We start from the raw sequence: 15,191 nt of genomic DNA, 5'->3' as shown, positions 1-15,191 counted from the left end.
CACTCAAAGTAAACTGTTCAATGAAGTAAAAGATGCACCTTCCAAAGAATCAGGGAACAGCCACTGTCTCCCTTTTTGGCAGGAGAAGAAAATCGATGTGGATGTTCATGGAGACCAAGTTCCAACATAATGTTCCTGCCCGGAATCGAACTGGGGACTTTTTGCGTACAAAGCAGACGTGATAACCGCTACACTACGGAAATGGATAATATTTAACTAAACAATGGGCAACTGAATGGTGTTCTCTCTCTGCTCGCAGTTGGAATGTGTTGTTTCAAGTGCAGCAAGAGATCCAGACAGTGGCTGTTCCCCCTTTGCTTTAAAAACTCTCAGGGTGGTGGGTTTGAGCCCACGTTGGGCGAGTACCGTTTTAAACTTTTATGCTGCTTCCACCGGTGAGCCCCAGCTCTGACACTTCCCCCACCCCCCCTCCGTCTCACCGCTCACGATGGGGCCGCGCCCGGGCTGAATCTCTCCAATGAGGTTTCCGCCCCTGTCGCAGCATGAAATGTTCCTTGTCAAAGTCACAAATGATACCGTATGTGACGACCACCATGATAAACTATCCCTCCTCATCCTTCTCAAATACAATATCTCACCGTGCTGTTATGCTGTTAGACTAGTTTCCTCTCTCTGCTCTTATTTGGAATGTGTTGCTTTTCCGTCTGACAACACTTAGTATCATCGTATGATGTTAGTCCACAAGAGGAGATCATTCAGCCCGTCGTGCCTGTGCCGGGTCAAACGCACATTTTCGTTCAAAATTCGTTCAGGAATAGATTGAGTGCTTTGTTATCAGAAAATTGCCTGAACCCCGACAGTCTACAGCTTTCCACCTCGCTATCAACCACACGGCCTATTTTGGTGTCACCCGCAAATTTCTTCATCATGCCCCCTACGTTTAAGTCCGAATCGTTAATGCATCCCACAAAAAGCAAAGGACCAAGTACCGAGCCCTGCGGCACCCCACTGGAAACAGCCTTCCAGCCGCAAAAACACCCGTCGACCATTACCCTTTGCTTCCTGCCACTGAGCTAATTTTGTATCCAACAAGCCACATTCCCTTGGATCCCATGGGCCTTTAATTTTTCGACCAATCTGCCATTTGGGAATTTTTCAAAAGCCTTGCTAAAATCCATGTCGACTACATCAATTGCGCTACCCTCATCGATCCTCCTTGTCACCTCCTCGAAAAATTCAATCAGGTTAGTCAGACACGACCTCCCCTGAACAAATCCATGCTGACTGTCCTTGATGAGTCCGTGCCTTTCGAAGTGACAGTTTATCCGAGCCTCAGAAATGATTCCAATAATTTGAAATGGAGTCTTTCTCCTGGTTGCTGCAATAACAGATTAGGCGATTAAAGTAACCATGCCTGGCTAGCTCAGTCGGTAGAGCATGAGATTCTTAATCTCAGGGTCGTGGGTTCGAGCCCCACGTTGGGCGAGTGCGATTTTCAACTTTTATGCTCAATTCACTGACCAACAGTGCAGAAATAATGCAGAATGGAACATGGATTCGGTAGTCAGGATGGCCGAGCGGTCTAAGGCGCTGCGTTCAGGTCGCAGTCTCTTCTGGAGGATGGGGTTCGAATCCCACTTCTGACATTGCTTACTTTTACTAAGACGTGAAAATTTTTTATTTGTGGATTGGGCTGCAGCTGATTTTTCGACCAAGTTGATTTGCTCCTCCCACAAAAGCAACTGGCTTTGTGATGGAAATGTGACTTGAGAAGTTTCAAACGGTGAAATGTTTGACATATTAATGACCTGGACAAAGAAATAGAACAGCAGTGGGAAACATTTAAAACGGTGATCAATAGAGTCCAGGAGAAATATATCCCACGACAAAGCAAGAACAAACTAACCAGAAATGACACACCAGGGATGAATAAAGAAATCAGGGTAAAATTGAAACTAAAGAAAAAGGCACACACTGGACAATAAAGGAGAGAGGGGAATGTGAAAAGACTCGGAAAGAAGTCTAAAGAACTATTAGAAAGGCAAAAAGGAATATAAAAAAAAGCAAAGTATTCGAGACACAACAACAGCCAAAGAAAATTTCGGATAGGTATAGGGCCACTAAGCGATACACACGACAAACTCACAGGCAATAACAGCGAAATGGCAGAAATATTAAATAATCACTTTGCTTCAGTATTTACCAGGGAGACTGGTATTGTGGGCATGGCAGTAGAAGAAGAGATCAAAAAATATGTAAAGACATTTAAGATGGAAAGCGGGGAGATAATTGATAAACTAATCAAACTCAGAGAGGAAATTTCCTGTTCGGAGCCGAACCAGAGTTTCAAACCGCTCAGCCACGCTAATTTCCGTATTATTGTTCAGGAGCTCATTTCACAGGGACACGATTACTGCGCTCCATTTAGGGAGGCTCAGTGAAAGGCGGAAATTGATCTATTAATCGAATCATAGAATAAGACAGCGCTATTCGGATACCATTCGGCCCATCGTGCCTGTGCCTGCTCTCTGAAAGAGCAGTGCAGTTTGTCCCACTCGCCTGCTGTTTCTCTATTGCCCTGAAAATGTTTCCATCCAAGCGTTTATCCAATTCCCTTTTGAAAACTGTGAGTTAAGAAAAACAATATTGAAAGGGGTGCTGGGGCCTCTGCGTCGTCGATGTAGAGTGTGTGATGATTGAAGTTATCAAGATGGTTGCTTTACACATGGTATGTTGTGCAATCATCCTGAAATATCTTCAATATCCAATACAAATTGAATTGCAAACCTGACGGACCAACACTGGAAAACAAGTCACGAGTGAACGCAAATCATCTGGGACCCGTTTTTAGCCTCACGGCACTTTAAATAAAGTGAAATGACTTTGCATTGAAAAGATTTGGAACTTGCATCTGTGCCTTTATCTGTTCCATTTCTTAAAGTTGCTGGCGTCTGATGATGGACACGCCTCTACTCCCTCCATTGAACAAGAAAGGAGGTGTTTGACGTTGACGGGATCTGTTGGTTATGAGCTCATCCTTTGCATTGAGTGGGTTCGGTCAGTGTCAGTCAGTGCCCAGCGGTGAACTTCGCAGCAAACAAGTTCATCACCGTCTCACCGCGGGCACTGACTGACACGTTTATCGTTATTTCTTTCAGACCGAATTAAATAGGAACCGTGATTTTAAATTTGCACTAAGTGATTTTTAGGTAGTCGCCTTTAAATGTTTCAAAGGCGACTTCTAATTTATGATCTTCCGGCCATTTCACCAGCCGTGTTGAAAACAAAACATGTCTCGAACTTTCGCGTCTTATATCGAAAGGCAAAAAACATATTTCCCATGACCTCTGAAGGATGGACAAGTTCACCAGCCTTATAATCCGGAGTCAGACCTTTGCGCGACGCACTCTGAAGACAGGATCCTGGATGTTATTATATTTTTTGAATGTTTCTCAAACACCGTTTCACATATTGGTTGAATGGATGAGGCTTATCAAATCTCCGCCAGATCCCACCGGTAATGAGACAGCATTGGAAGCAGCCTTCACCCCCAATATCACGCTGGCATTCATCGCCTGCTCTCAGCGGACTGCATTAACAGGGCTGGGAGATATGGACTTTGTTCACATTTAATCAGCAATGTGACTCGTTAAATATTTAATCATTTTGAATGGGGACAAGGTTTCAAAATATTTCTGCCCGGTTTCGAACCGAGGACTTTTCGTGTATTAAGCGAACGTGATAACAACTACACTACGGAAACCTGACACCTCCATCCTCGTGTTAGGGATATAACCCCTCAGCCAAACTAATTTCCGTATTACTGTCCAGGAGCTGATTTCACAGGGATACATTTACTGCGCTGTATTTCGGAAGGCTGCAGAGAAGGATCGGTGGCGATGGTCAGGCAGGGAATCCCAGAGCATCGCGCCCACACAAACATTTCACTGTTTTTTTTCATGTGCCTGATATCCGACCGCAGTGTAAATTATGGCGAATCAGGCATGCTCAGATGACACTGTTCACAGAGTGTTTTCTCGCAGCCAAATCACACATTAGAAAACTTGAAATGAGATGAAGAGATCGGAGCCATTTCCAGTGCTCCCAGTTACTGCAGATCAGGAATTAAAACATGGAACCGGCTTCAGGTCGATCAGAATGAGGCAATGAATCCGAAAGTGGGAAGAAAAAGGTGCAATTTTCGTCCCTGGGTGGGCTCGAACCACCAACTTTTCGGTTAACAGCCGAACGCGCTAACCGATTGCGCCACAGAGACCATCTGGTCCTTTTTCTTGCAAGATACACTAAAGCAGCGTGTCACCGAGCCAAAGTTACATGTTGCAGCCACAGAAATGCAATTGTCCATTATCAGTGTTACTTTTCCAGAAATAAAGGATGGGACATTGTTTGTGGAAACATGGAAACGGTCTGGTCTCGCTCACAGCGTCGATATCACCGACAACCAGCTCTCCTGCAACCGGCGCGCCCACCGGTGCTTTGTCTGTTAGTTAGTTGCACTGTGGGAGAACCTTCGCCACACTGACTGCAGCGGTTTAAAAAGCCGGCTCACCACCACCTTCTCAAGGGCTTTTTGGGATGGGCAATAAATGCCGGCCTCGCCAGCGACGCCCACATCCCATGAACGAATAAAAAAAAATATTCTGAACGTCCTGATGCTGATGTCAGGATTTGATGCCTGATCTGCAGTAACTGGGAGCGGTTTAAATGGTTCCGACCTCTTAATTTCACTTATAACATCAGAGCAACTGTTCCAGGGGGACATGCCGACTCAGCTGCGTCTTGGCCGCCTGTCTGGTCAGTCCTTTATTCGTCTCCAATTCCGTTTCTCAAAGCGTATCTGCAGATTCACAAAGCTGTTTGTCATGTCGGTTCCTTTCGATTTGTCCAGCTCCCGAATGCAATAATTTGCAAACCTGGTTGCAACCCTCCACCTTGCATCGTGTCCAGGGATGGGTTATGTGGAGAGACTGGAGAAGCTGGGATTGTTCTCCTTACAGGAAAAAAAGGTTAAGGATAGATTTAATAGAGGTGTTCAAAATTATGAGGGAATTTTGATGGAATGGATGGGGAGAAGCTTTTTCCATTGGCAGGAGGGTCGATAACCAGAGGACACAACCTGCATTTATATAGCGCTTTTAACGCAGTAAAAGTTCACAAGGTGCTTCACAGGAGCGTTATTAAACAAAACTTGACACTAAGCCACATAAGGAGATATTGGGACAGGTGACCAAAAGCTGCGTCGAAGAGGTAGATTTTAAGGTATGTGTTAAAGGAGAGAGAGAGGCGGAGAGATTTCGGGATCGAATTCCAGAGCTTTGGGCCCGGGAAGCTGAAGGCACAGCCGCAAATGGTGGAGCGATTAAAATCGGGGATGCGCAAGAGGCCAGAATTGGAGGAGCACAGAGATTTTTTTTATTCGTTCATAGGATGTGGGCGTCGCTTGCAAGGCCAGCATTTATTGCCCTTGAGAAGGTGGTGGTGAGCCGCCTTCTTAAACCGATGCAGTCCGTGTGGTGAAGGTTCTCCCACAGTGCTGTTAGGTAGGGAGCTCCAAGGATTTTGACCCAGCGACAATGAAGGAACGGCGATATATTTCCAAGTCGGAATGGTGTGTGACTTGGAGGGGAACGTGCAGGTGGTGTTGTTCCCATGTGCCTGCTGCCCTTGTCCTTCTAGGTGGTCGAGGTCGCGTGTTTGGGAGGTGCTGTCGAAGAAGCTTTGGCGATTTGCTGCAGTGCATCCTGTGGATGGTACACACTGCAGCCACTGTGCGCCAGTGGTGAAGGGAGTGAATGTTTCGGGTGGTGGATGGGGTGCCAATCAAGCGGGCTGCTTTGTCCTGGATTGTGTCGAGCTTCTTGAGTGTTTTTGGAGCTGCACTCATCCAGGCAAGTGGAGAGTATTCCATCACACTCCTGACTTGTGCCTTGTAGATGGTGGAAAGGCTTTGGGGAGTCAGGAGGTGAGTCACTCGCCGCAGAATACCCAGCCTCTGACCTGCTCTTGCAGCCACATGATAGGGTGGGGTAGCGAGGGTCTGGTGGGATTTGAAAGCAAGGATGAGAATTTTAAAATCGAGTCGTTCCCGGACAGGGGGTATGACTGGAGCGTCACACCGTCCCCTCCCGTCTTTACTTCCACATACGTACATTGGGACAGGGCTTGGGCGGATTTTTCTGTGTCTCACCCGGGGCCGCTGAGTCTCCTGCAGTCCCCCCGATCACCAACTCATCCTGTTTGTAAATTTAAACCGGAACAAGTGCCTCGCAAAAGGCAAGAGATGAAGGCAAGGCTGGAACCTCTGACAAAAAAAAATCTCTTGTCCACCAGCGAGGTTTGTGTACCTGAATCGCTAACTCTTCTTTTAAAGTTTTGACATTCATTGGACGCCACGCGGCACCTCCAGACTTGTCTTTTGCACGCACAGTGAAGCGGAGGGCCGTTTTCCCTCGCACCGCCAGCAATTGTGATATCAAGAAAAAGGTGGCGGAGAAATTCTCCATTTCAGCGAAAATGGAGCGCTGGGGTCCGCTCATGAGGGCAGCGTAAAAGTTGCAACTCGCACCCACGATCCCGAGGGGAATGCCTCCCCCGACTGAGCTAGCCAAGCCTGAGGAAACTGTTACTTCCTTGTCTGTTGTTGCAGCGAGCCGGCTGTTGGCTCCGCTCCAAGGGTTCAGTGCAAACCATGAAACAGGTTCTCCTGAATTCCATGGTGTCGAAGGCAATCGAGTAACAAGTCGAGCAATGTATTCCGCTCAATCATTGATAATTCCATTCAGATCTTCTGCTTTTCAGCTGCACTTCCCCAAAACATTGCAAATAATTTTGCTCAGTATTTGTTTCGCTTGTTTAATATTTTGTTCTCCGGTTTTGCCAGATTAACATTTCATTTCAATTATCAATGACAGGGAGCAATGAACAATGAACGAGTGACCAAAGTTCCGTTTATTATTAAAAAGCAGTGATTCCGAAATTATCCAGGCTGATATGAATGGTAAGATAAATAGTGATTTCGACATGATTTAAATACGCAGCCTTCAGAATCTGGAGTCAGACGCGCTGCCGTTTCTCCACGGGGTCTACTGATGGCATAGATTATATATGTATAAAAACTTATTATATCCTTAAATATATAAACATTTGATGCAGTGTTCCCTTGTGGTTGGGAATAGTTCATTGCACAAATATAATTCAAGTCTGTGAGACATTTAATGTTTTTTTAATCGCCATTAATACGTTCTGTTGCACACTGAAGGAAATGTTAACTTGTTTGCCAAGTGACAATTAAAACGTCAATAAATCTTTGAGCTTTGCATGTCATGAACTTTTATCCCTTCCCATTTTACATACTGTATTTTAGGAGTCTGCTTAAAAATGTTTAGTGCTTATTATACAAGGAATCCGGTGCAGCCGCTGTTAAATTTAAAAAGGTTTGTCGCCCCGTTCACGAATGAACAAACTCGACCCTGGAGGTTTATGGGGAGCAAGTCCCAACAACATGCTTCCCTCCGAGGTCAAATCGGGGACTTTCTGCATGTAACTGGCGAACATGATAACCGCTACACTACGGAAAGGACAAACTTTTCGGTCTCAGGTCTGAAGGAAGTGTCTCGGGGAAACATGAACCGCTGAGTCTCTTTACACTGACTCTTTTCACGAATATTTCATCGATCGAAAATATACAAGTCACAGGGAAAAATGTCAAAGTCATTAAACTCCCGAATTAGCCCCAAAATCAATCAATCTCAGTTTTGCAATGTTCAATTGACCCCCGGCCTCAACAGCTTTTTGGGGGTGAGTGTTCCAGATTTCCACTCCCCTTTGTGTGAAGAAGTGCTTCCTGACCTCACTCCTGAACAGCTGAGCTCTAATTTTAAGGTTACGCCCCCTTGTTCTGGACTTTCCCCACCAGAGAAAATAGTCTCTATCTGCCCTGTCAAATCCTTTAATCATCTTAAACACCTCAATTAGATCACCCCTTATTATTCTATACTCAAGGGAATGCAAGTCTAGTCCATGCAACCTGTCGTCATAATTGCTTATCAAGGATATCCACCAAAACGGGTTTTACGATGGCTGGCTTTTGAGTGCATTGGCTTTTGCCAATGGCCACGTTGGTCTAGTGTTATGATTCTCGCTTCGGGGTTGTTTGTCCAAATATGTGAGAGATCCCGGACGAGCCCTTATTTTCCTTTTGATCTTGAACGTCCAAAGACAGAAAAGTATCCAAATCACCCCACATGAGTGAAACAATTCCTATGTTTCATGCTATTACCTAACACAACTGCCCAACTTGGTTCTGATGAAAGGTCATTGAGCTGAAACATTAACTCTGTTTCTCTCTCCACAGATGCTGCCTGACCTGCTGAGGTTTTCCAGCATTTTCCATGTTATCAGAGTATCACTTCCCTCATCACCGAACTACACTCCTCCACTAGATGTCGCCTTGTGGTACAAACAGGCTCCTTCCGCACAGCCAGGTGTTCTGCTTTCGGCATTAATTATAACTTAACTTTTGAACTTGTTGGTTAGAACATATGGCCTTGCCCATTGACCAGAAAGCAGAATGGTGTTTATCTCTCACCAGTACAGCCCTTTCCCGCTGCGTCAGCTTGGAATGATACGTAGCAATCGTACAGATGTCACAAATCTCCTGCTTCCCTGTGAAGCTGGTAAGACGAATAGCACACAATGCTGTCTGACACATATAAACACCAGCTCTGAATGATTTAAAGGCCTTGTTATAATTGTCAGAGAATTGTTTATATCAAAAGGATAATTAAACTTACGAGTATTATGATATCAGCTACGATCAAAGAGTTTTTGGACTTCAGAATCTACTCGTCTCCATATTAAACATATGCTTGCATATAAAATGAAGCAAATCTGTCTTATGATTGTAGTTTCATTCTCCCAACAGAGATTTATACTTCCTTACTTAAGAGGCAAAAGCTAAAGGTTAATATTACTTCAATATAAAGACTAACTCTTTCCTGACAATACAGATACCCCAAACTAATATAACACCTCAAACTGATAGAGCTTCTCAAAATAAAACAGTACCTCAAACCAATACAGTACCTCAAACGGATAGAGAATCTGAAACGAATATTATACCTCAAGTTAATACATCATCTCAAATGAATGAAGTACCTCAAACTAATACAGTACATCAAACAAATACAACACCTTAAACTAATACAGTACCTCAAACCGATACACAACCTGAAACCAATATAATACCTCAAATTAATACAGCATCTCAATCTAATACAGTATCTCAAACTAATAAAGTACCTCTAACTAATACAGCACCTCAAACGAATACAGCACCTTAATCTAATACAGCACCTCAAATTGATACAGATTCTGAAACTAATCTAATACCACAAACTACTACAACACCTCAAACTAATATAGTACCTCAAACTAATAGAGCACCTCATAATAATAGAGAACCTCATACGAATAGAGGACCTCAAACTAATACAGCACCTCAAACTAATAGAGCACCTCAAACTGATACAGCACCTCAAGCTAATACAGTACCCCAAACTAATATGTTACCTCAAATTAGTACAGCATCTTAAACTAACAGCACTTCAAACTAACGCAGCACCTCAAACTAATACTGTACCTCGAATTAATACAGTACCTCAAACAAATACAGGACCTCAAACTAATACAGTACCTCACAATAATACTGTACCTCGTATTAATAAAGTATCTCAAACAAATGCAGCACCTCAAACTAATACTGTACCTCAAACTAATACAGTACCTCAAACAAATACAGGACCTCAAACTAATACAGTACCTCAAACAAATATCCTATCTCGAATTAATACAGTACCTCAAACAAATACAGCACCTCAAACTAATACAGTACCTCACAATAATACTGTACCTCGTATTAATAAAGTATCTCAAACAAATGCAGCACCTCAAACTAATACAGTACCTCAAACTAATACTGTACCTCGAATTGATAAAGTATCTCAAACAAATACCCCACCTCAAACTAATAGTGTACCTCAAACAAATACAGCACCTCAAACTAATAATGTTCCTCAAACTAATCCAGCACCTCAAACTAATAGTGTACCTCAAACTCATCCAGCACCTCAAACGAATAGTGTTCCTCAAACAAATACAGCACTTCAAACTAATACTGTACCTCAAACAAATACAGCACCTCAAACTAATAATGTTCCTCAAACTAATCCAGCACCTCAAACTAATAGTGTTCCTCAAACTAATACAGCACCTCAAACTAATAGTGTTCCTCAAACAAATACAGTACCTCAAACTAATACAGTAGCCCAAAACTAACCATTAACTGAAATTTCAAAGTCCGAAAAGGAGAAGCAGGTTGACCTTGACAGGCGGCGGATCTGTTAAGAGGATATTAAGCTGCAGGAGAAAGTCCCGTTGAGGAACTGCAGTTATATTCAATTAATTTCGAGTCTTTTCTCAATATTGGAGCAGAGAAACACGTGGTATGTAATATCACCGCAGGGCCTTCCATGGTCGGCCTAATTCAGTACAACATCCCCAGTATATTCAGTCTGAAGCTCATCACGAGATGCCTTTCAAGTAACCTGTGCTGATTTCAAATAGAGTTGTTTCTTCACCAGCATAGCTTCATTGGGGCGAGGGGTATTTGAGTTTGTATCGGGCAATTTGTAGCTGCCCATTGGTAATCGATCTTCAATTGACTCAATACATTTCAATTAAACTATCACAAAAAGACGGACTATTCCTGCACCCACTCCCCGCCCCCTCCCAATGTTCCAACCTACTCCACTTCTCCATCGCTACTTCTGCCAATCTCTAACTCTGTCTCTATGTATAAATCTGCCTGCGATCTTTCTACTATTTTTTATGTTTCTTTATCTCTTTCAAATATATCCATTGTTATTTTCACCTTATTAAAAATCAATATAAATCTCCTTCGACCGATTCGGATGTATCGTTGACTCTCCACTGCTTTAAATGTATGTATGTATCTATCTATCCATCTATCTATCTGTCTATCTATCCATCTATCTATCTATCTATCTATCCATCTATCTATTTTTCTATCCATCTATCTCTCCATCTTTCTATCTATCTATTCATCTATCTCACTATCGATCTATCTCTCCATCTATATATCTCTCTATTCATCTGTCCATCGAGCTCTCTTTCTATGTATATATCTCTCTATCCATCTATCTATCCATCCATCTGTCTATCCATCTGTCTATCTATCCATCTATCTATCTCTATCTATCCATCCAGCTATCTAAGTGTCTACCTTTGTCTTCCAATCTCTCTATGTCTGTTTCTCCCTCCACCTGTTTATTGCTCTGTTGTTGTTTCTCTGTCGCTTTCTGTCTCTCGTCCTTCATTACTCAAGTTTATCAAATAAATTTCTAATCTTTATCAAACAAATGCAATATTAAAGCATGAGCATGAGGTAAATTAGCAAATTACAAGGTGGGGTGGACTCAGTATGTTGGTCTGTGAAGACGTCACCGAGCCCTCTTCCTTCTTCAGGCTGCTGATCACAGAAGTCTCCCTGAGCAGCTTCTGGAAGAAGAAGCGCGAGCACTTCTCGTCCTGCTCCACGGAGCGGACTCTGGAGCGAATGATAATCTTTGAGGCCCCTTTAACTGGATGGATCGCACCGTGATATCACAAGGTGAGGCCCCTTTAACTGGACGGTTCACAGCATGAGATCACTGGATGAGGCCCCTTTAACTGGACGGTTCACACCGTGAGATCACAGCATGAGGCCCCTTTAACTGGACGGTTCATACCGTGAGATACGGTCTGTATTGTACTGTATTGCTTCGAAATTGTGAAATTTAGTTTTAACTCTGTGTATTCTTAAATTTTATGCAGTAATGTATGTTTTGTAATAAAAAAAAATTCGCAGAAACTTTCGAATCAAACCGGAATCGAGCCTCCACACGTTATCCATTGCTCCACTGGCCCAGTTTTCAAAAAGCATGCAGTAACTCACACTCCCACAGCGCTGGAGAATGAGCAGTTACCGAGTCAGTCTCGGTCATAACCACGCGATTCCACGAGTCCGGGCGTGTCAAAAGGTGCACGGTGAACAATCACCAAAGAGAGAGACATAAGCTGCTTCCATTCGATCGCTCAGCTTGTAGAGCGGAGGACTATAAGTACAAATAACAGATCAAAGTATGCTGGTTCGAAGTAATAAACGTGCTTTTGGAGTAAGTAGCTCAAGGCCATTCTCTTAACTTTACAGGCAGCCTAGAGCTTAACATGTTGGCGCTGAGGCACAGGAGACCACTTTTCCTTTGTCAAACCTTAAAGCTTTCTGTGTCTGTCAGAACACGTCTGTTTTGTTCGAGCATTTGCCTCTGCTCACCAGCAGGGAGTGCCTTTGAGCAACAACATGGCAAACTGCTTTCAGGCGAAAATGTCTTCGATCAGTCAGGCAGGGCTCTCGCTGCTCCCTCAAGCTCGGGGCCGCTGTTCCTTTCCTGAGATCTCGTCTACCTTCCGCAGTCTCGGGCTCTTCTCAGCATCATTCCCGCTCACTGTGGCTTCCCGTTCTGCTGTTGCTCACTTGCTGATGCTCGATACCGCCGATTGGAGCAAAGTATTGATTGTCGTCAGGGAGGGGGCCAACCCAAGGCAAGATTTCTCTGCTGATCGTGGAACCGCTTGGAGGCGAGTGCGAAACAACTACTGTGAAGGGCATTGAATAAAGGGGGCAGTAGCAACATGGATACAGAATCGGCGAAGGGACAGGAAACAGAGTGGTGGTGAACGGTTGTTTTTCGGACTGGAGGGAGGTGGATAGTGGTGTTCCCCAGGGCCCGGTGCTGTGACCACTGCTTTCCTTGACATATATTAATGACTTGAACTTGGGTGTACATGGCACAATTTCCAAATTTGCAGATGACACCAAACTTGTAAGGGTAATGAACAGTGAGGAGGATAGTGATAGACTTCAGGAGAATATATACAGACTGGTTGCATGGGCGGACACATGGCAAATTAAATTTAACGAAGAAAAATGCGAATTGATGCATTTCTGTAGGAAGAACGAGGAGAGGCAATATAAACCAGCGGGCACAACTCTAACAGTGATACAGGAACAGAGAGATCTGGGGGTATTTGTGCATATATCATTGAAAGTGGCAGGGCAGGTTGAGAAAGCGGTTAAAAAAAGCATACGGGATCCTGGGCTTTATAAATAGAGGCATAGAGTACTAAAGTATGGAAGTCATGAAGAACCTTTTGAAAACACTGGTTCAGCCACAACTGGAGTATTATGTCCACTTCTGGGCGCCGTACTTTAGGAAAGATATGAAGGCATTAAAGAGGGTGCAGAAGAGATTTACTAGAATGATTCCAGGAATGAGGGACTTTAGTTACGTGGATTGACTGGAGAAGCTGGAGATTTGATAGAGATTTTCAAAACCATGAAGGGTTTAGTGTATAGAGAGAAATCGTTCCCATTTGCAGAAGGGTGAAGGAACAGAGGACATAGATTTAAGGTGATTGGCAAAAGCACCAAAGATGACATCAGGAAAAACGATGGGGCGGTGGAGTGGGACTAGCTGGATTGCTCTTGCATAGAGCTGGTGTGGTCTCGATGGGCCGAATGGCCTCCTTCCATTCTGTAATCTTTCTACGATTCAAGTCGAGTGCTCGCTGAGCATGTGAGAGATAGCAGAATCGATTCTTGCATTCTCCACTCACCTTTTGATTTGGGTCAATTGTCCAGAAACAAAAGTGGCGTCAGTTTTCAGCGAGCCCATGGTCCATGTACTTCTTAAGCTTCACTGCGTGCTACGGTACAGAGAGGTCAAGGGGCAGCAAATCTTTTTATATGCTGCAGGAAGCAAAAATTCTTCATTTTGGTCTTCAGCAAAGGTGGAAAAAAAAGCTTAATGATGCCTTTTCTGAGGATTGAACTCAGGACCTTCAGATTATGAGACTGACGCGCTGCCGACTGCGCTAAGAAGGCACTTGATGCATGAAACTCCAGGCAGCTCTATCAAGTAGGACAGTTTGCAAGGTGTAAAATCATAAACTAATCGGCAGTTTGCAAAAACTCTCCATCCAGGTGGAAATCGAACCAACAATGTTCTGAATTTTGGTCAGACACGTTCCCCATTGCTCGACTGGCCAAAGTTGTGTCGAGTAAGTCGGAGCTCACACGCTCACAGCGCCGCGGTATGAGCAGGTACCGAGTCAGTCTCGGTCATGCCCACGCGACTCCACGAGCCCGGGAGTGTCAAAAGGCACACGGCGAACAATCACCAAAGAGAGGGACCTTTGCTGTTTCCCTTCGAGAGCTCAGCTGGTAGCGTGGAAAACTTGTAGAGATTAAAACTTGAAAGCAAAATCACTCTTAAATTGTTAGTTTAATTCTGGCTCAAAATAACGAACGTGCTTTCTGAGTAAACGGTATTGAGCTCAAGGCCGGTTTCTTAACTTTACAGACTGCTCACTGCTTAAAATGTTGGCGCTTTTCCTTTCTCAAACCTTCAAGCTGTTTTGATCGAGCATTTGCCTCTGCTCACCAGCAGGGAGCGCCTTTGAGCAACAACACGTCAAACCGGACTCACTTTCAGGCAAAAAAGACTTCTGTCAGTCTTTCGGACAGGTCTCTCGCTGATCAAAGGAGTGCCGTTGAGCAGCATTTTTTTAATTTTCAAAATATACATTATTTCATAAAATTTAATGATACGTAAAGTTCAGGGTTAAAGTTCGCAATTTCAATTCAAAACAATACAAAACAGATCGCACACGCTATGATCCCATTATTTCAATACAATACACAGTGTATGTCTTACAATACATTCTGTATAACAAAAGGTGCGATGGGTTTACACGGTGCTCTTTCCCCATAGAGCCCTTGTATAGGCCGCACCGTGCCTCAGTGCATCCCGCAGCACATTTCCCTGGACCTTGGAGTGTGTCAGTCGGCAACACTCGCTCGTGGACCGCTCCTTCAGCTGGGAGACCAGAAGGTTTCGGGAGGCCCAAAGGGCCTCCTTCACCGAGTTGATGGCCTTCCAGCAGCTGTTGATATCTGTCTCGGTGTCGGTCCCGGGGAACAGCCCGTAGAGCACAGCGTCTTGTGTTACCGAGGTGTTGGGGATGAATGGGGACAGAGGCCAACGCATCTCTCTCCACTTATTCTGCGTGAAGGACCAGTCCATCAGGAG

At 44.2% G+C, this 15,191-nt stretch overlaps 4 non-coding genes across 4 annotated transcripts; 2 read left to right on the top strand and 2 right to left on the bottom strand.

Annotated features, from left to right (window-relative positions):
* The first annotated feature begins 1,373 nt into the window (after positions 1–1,373).
* trnak-cuu (transfer RNA lysine (anticodon CUU)) lies at positions 1,374–1,446 on the top strand. The gene has a single exon. It is a non-coding gene; the product is annotated as a tRNA-Lys (tRNA).
* Positions 1,447–1,524: 78 nt separating this feature from the next.
* Positions 1,525–1,607, top strand: trnal-cag (transfer RNA leucine (anticodon CAG)). Its single transcript has one exon. It is a non-coding gene; the product is annotated as a tRNA-Leu (tRNA).
* Positions 1,608–4,163: 2,556 nt separating this feature from the next.
* On the bottom strand, positions 4,164–4,237 carry trnan-guu (transfer RNA asparagine (anticodon GUU)). Its single transcript has one exon. It is a non-coding gene; the product is annotated as a tRNA-Asn (tRNA).
* A 9,674-nt stretch (positions 4,238–13,911) lies between these two features.
* Positions 13,912–13,984, bottom strand: trnam-cau (transfer RNA methionine (anticodon CAU)). The gene has a single exon. It is a non-coding gene; the product is annotated as a tRNA-Met (tRNA).
* Positions 13,985–15,191: the final 1,207 nt, after the last annotated feature.

This window comes from Heptranchias perlo, unplaced genomic scaffold (assembly GCF_035084215.1).
Source record: "Heptranchias perlo isolate sHepPer1 unplaced genomic scaffold, sHepPer1.hap1 HAP1_SCAFFOLD_138, whole genome shotgun sequence".
Taxonomy (NCBI): Eukaryota; Metazoa; Chordata; class Chondrichthyes; order Hexanchiformes; family Hexanchidae; genus Heptranchias; species Heptranchias perlo.
Note: the sequence above shows the minus strand (reverse complement) of the source record. Positions and strands in the feature narration are given on the sequence as shown.